This window comes from Cebus imitator, unplaced genomic scaffold, assembly GCF_001604975.1.
Source record: "Cebus imitator isolate Cc_AM_T3 unplaced genomic scaffold, Cebus_imitator-1.0 Scaffold15, whole genome shotgun sequence".
Classification (NCBI taxonomy): Eukaryota; Metazoa; Chordata; class Mammalia; order Primates; family Cebidae; genus Cebus; species Cebus imitator.
Window position 1 is genome coordinate 1,049,206 of NW_016107330.1, and position 4,472 is coordinate 1,053,677.

General features: G+C 52.3%; 1 protein-coding gene across 3 annotated transcripts in view; it reads right to left on the reverse strand.

The window, feature by feature from the left end:
- The window catches only part of CTNNBIP1 (catenin beta interacting protein 1), a 63,024-nt gene that overhangs the window by 892 nt on the left and 57,660 nt on the right, over positions 1–4,472 (reverse strand). The gene's annotated exons all lie outside the window — the stretch shown is intronic.

Consider the following 4,472-nt stretch of genomic DNA (forward strand, 5'->3'; position numbering starts at 1 on the left):
AGCCTCCTGAGTAGCTGGGATTACAGGCACGCACCACCATGCCCAGCTAATTTTTTTGTATTTTTAGTAGAGACGAGGTTTCACCATATTGACCAGGATGGTCTCCATCTCTTGACCTCGTGATCCACCCGCCTCGGCCTCCCAAAGTGCTGGGATTACAGGCTTGAGCCACCACGCCCGGCCGACAAAGTGCTTCTGAGGAAGTCCGAAGTCTTCCTCCCCTCTGGTCTTCCCTTCAGCCTGGCTGGGGACAAGGCCTGCAACCCTGCTGCAGGGCTGCAAGGCAGGACTACCAGGGTGAGGTTCAGAGGCTTGTTCAAGGCTACATAGCTGATAGCTGAGCCATGACAAGGACCCAGGTGACCTGGAGCAGGGCTCAGCTCTGCTCACATCCCTTACTCCAGTTACTAAAGCCGGGGCAGGGATGGTCCTTGGGGAACCTCCTTCTTCCTTTCTTTCTTTCTTTTTTTTTTTTGAGACGGAGTTTCGCTCTTGTTGCCCAGGCTGGAGTGCAATGGCTCGATCTCGGCTCACTGAAACCTCTGCCTCCTGGGTTCAAGCGATTCTCCTGCCTCAGCCTCCTGAGTATCTGGGATTTACAGGCCTCCACCACCACGCCTGCCTAATTTTTGTATTTTTAGTAGAGACGAGACCATGTTGGTCAGGCTGGTCTCAAACTCCCAACCTCAGGTGATTGGCCTGCCTTGGCCTCCCAAAGTGCTGGGATTACAGGTGTGAGCCACTGCACTCGGCTGGGAACCTCCCTCTTTCTTTTCAGGACTCACGTCTTGATGCCTTTGGAAGGTCTGGCTCACTGTGGTTTGAAAAGCCATTCCTCTTTGCAGCAGCTTCTCCTTCACCCAAACCCAACACCTCTTCCATGGAGCATGGCCTGGCCCATGTCCAGCCTGCTTCCCCCGGGCTCTGACTGAGACAGATATGCCCACAATCCTTCTTTTTCTCTGGAAAAAAAAAATATGTGTGTGTGTGTGTGTGTGTGTGTGTGTCTGTCTGTCTGTCTGTATGTATGTATATTTTTTCCAGAGACGGGGTTTCCCTCTGTTGCCCAGGTTGGAGTGCAGTGGCTATTCATAGGCATGATCCCACTACAGACCAGCAGGGGAGTTTTGACCTGCTCCGTTTCTGACCTGTGCCAGTTCACCCCTCCTTAGGCAACCTGGTGGTCCCCTGCTTTCGGGAGATCACCATATTGATGCCAAACTTAGTGTGGACACCCGATCGGCATAGTGCGCTACAGCCCAGAACTCCTGGGCTCAAGCGATCCTCCCACCTCGGCCTCCCAAGTAGCTGGGACTACAGGCACGTGCCACCGCGCCTGGCAATCCTTCTTTTTCTTAATCCCGAATTTGAGATTCTGGCCCAGGCACTTGTGAAATCACTTCCTTTGTCTTGTTTTCCAGAGGACAGGCTCTGACGAGTGACCGGGATAGGCAGCGGGGAGGAGGGAAAAGCTGGAAATGCCAACTTGCCGCCCACACCCACAGCTGCCTGGGGAGGAAGGGGCTGACATGGCCAGCAGGCCCCTGGGGGCCAGGAGGTGACCTGCAGGGCCCCACCCTGACTCCCTAACCCTGTCCTGCTGCTCTTACCTCCTTTGTAAAAGGGCAGTTCTTCACTTTGTCCCAAATGGTACTAGTTTGGCTGCCCATGGTCTTTCTGACAGCTTGTCTGTGCTACTGCAGGCATTCTCTCCGTGAGGGGGTGGATCGGAATAGCAGAGACAGGAAAGGCCACCTGAAGGTGGGCCAGTGTGGGGGGTGTGAAGCAAGGCCCCTGGCATGTGAAATGGAGTCGGCAGTGTGAGCCGGCTGCCCACACCACAGGGGGTCTCCCCCTCAGTGGGCACATGCTCCTTCCAACTGCTCTACCAAGAGAGGGTGGATGCACCCAGCCATTGGGAGGGCCAGAGACAGAGGGCCCAACTACAAGGATGCAATGCACAAGACACACCTTCCACTTGGCACTACAGCATCCAGGTGCTGCTAAGGGAATGAGCCTTGTCACCTCCCACCGCCAGCCCGATTTCATGGGGTTCTGGATTTACCAGCACTACCTCCATTCCTCAGAAGGGAAAAAAGCATCTAGAAAGGGGCGCAAGTCATCTGGCTTCCTGGGATGGGGCTCCCTTGCTTGGGAAGCCCTAAGAATCCTTCCCCTGTCTTCTTGGGAACATTGTGTTCTTGCCTGAGCCCTAGGACCACGCAATATCACTGCAAGCAGAATTTTCCTAGCAACCACAGAATCCAAGATTACATCATCCCCTGCATGGCAGCTGAACTAGTTACCTAACAGATGCTGATTTTCCTGAGTGCTGCTTGCCCAGCTCACTCGCTAATCAGAAGGGGGCTGGCAGGAGGCTGTGAAAGGGGAGTTGTCAGCAGAAGTTACCTTAGTGGCAGTGATGGTGGCAACCCACTCGCTCCTCTCCCTGCCTGCCTTATGGGCTTTCGCTCAGGGACCTTGGGCCTCTGTAGTGAGCTGCAGGCACAAAAATAGCACTGGCAGCCCTAGGAGGGAATGGTGCATCTACAGTGGGAATGGGCCATTGGTTCCTCAGAGGAGCCCAAACCTGGGGACCAGGACTCCTGACTCCACAGCCTGTCAAGAGTGTGTGCCTGTCCTGTGCTCTGAGGGTAGGAAGCAAGTAACCTTATCCAGGTCACACAGGGACTCTGATGGCTATTTAACAAGACACTTGAAGCAAAGGATTTGCAAGAGCCCTACCCTTCCCACATTGCCAGCTGCCACCCCCTTCCCTGGTGGCATTTATAGAGCCTCCCACTGTGCTGCTGGAGCCCTGCAGAAAGGAAAAGTCCTGTGGAGCTGCGGCCTCTCTGTGCTTTCTTCTGTTCCTTAAGGATGTTTTCCAGGCTTTACCACAAGGATCTGCTTTTCTTTGGGACCAAAAAGAAGGCAGGCCGTCAGTTCTTGCAGAGCATTCTCTGACCTGTCCTTTCACTGGTTGGCCAGGTATTTGTCATTTAGTGAGGTCTGGCCATGAACTTGACAGGCCTCTGGCCAAGGAAACTGGTTCCCCTTTTCCTCTTCTCTACGAAATTTGGGCCAGTTACTGAATAGGGAGGGTGAGCTATTACATTGTGATCTTGATTCGCACCCTCAGAGCAGGAGTTTTGGAGCCAGGAGGGACCTCAGAGGTTGAGTCCTGCGGTCTCTCCTCTGAAAGCCAGCATATGGCAGCTCCCTCAGGTACTCTCGCTGTCCTGGACGCACTGCAAAGAAGGCAGCAGGCCAGCCCACTGCCTCCAGGCTGCCGGCTGGGTTTCCTACCCTGTTTTACAGATGAGGCTGTCTTCCTCCTTGGCACCTATGCTGACACTGTCTGAACTTGAGCTCGGGGCTTCTATTTGTCCCTTCCCACCAGATGCAGGTGAGCAAATGAGGGGAGAGGTTAATCTGTTTCTCCTGTTCCAAACTCTAACACATTAAAAGATAAGGATAGCCAAAACCGGATGACAGTATAATGAGAAAAGATAACTACAGATGAGTATCTCATATGGATATAGATGCAAACATGCCCCCAAAAATACTAGCAAACTGAATACAACAACATGTAAAAAGGATTCTATACCCTGACCAGGTGAGATTTATCCTAGGAATGCAAGGTTAATTTAACATCTGAAAATCAATGACTTATAAAAGTCAACAGAATAAGGCCAGGCGCAGTGGCTCAAGCCTGTAATTCCAGCATTTTGGGAGGCCGAGGCGGGTGGATCACGAGGTCAAGAGATCGAGACCATCCTGGTCAACATGGTGAAACCCCATCTCTACTAAAAATACAAAACATTAGCTGGGCATGGTGGCACATGCCTGTTATCCCAGCTACTGAGGAGGCTGGCTGAGGCAGGAGAATTGTCTGAACCCAGGAGGCGGAAGTTGCGGTGAGCCGAGATCGCGCCATTGCACTCCAGCCTGGGTAACAAGAGTGAAACTCCGTCTCAAAAAAAAAGTCAACAGAATAAAGGACAAAAACCATACAGGAAAAGCAGCTGACAAAATTCAACATAATAAAACCACTCAATGAAATAGAATAGAAGAGAACATTTTCAATCTGATAAAGGCCATCTATGAAAATCCCACAGCTCTTATCATATTTCGTAGTGAAAGCTCTCCCTACCAAGATTATGAATAAGAAAAGGATGTCAGCCGGGCTCAGTGGCTCACGCCTGTAATCCCAGCACTTTGGGAGGCCAAGGTGGGCGGATCACCTGAGGTCAGGAGTTCAAGACCAGCCTGGCCAACGTGGTGAAACCCCGTCCCTACTAAAATACAAAAAATAGCTGAGCATGATGGTGGATGCCTGTAATCCCAGCTACTGGGTGGCTGAGTAATACTCCATCTCAAAAAAAAAGAGCCGGGCGCGGTGGCTCACGCCTATAATCCCAGCACTTTGGGAGGCTGAGGCGGGTGGATCACGAGGTCAAGAGATCGAG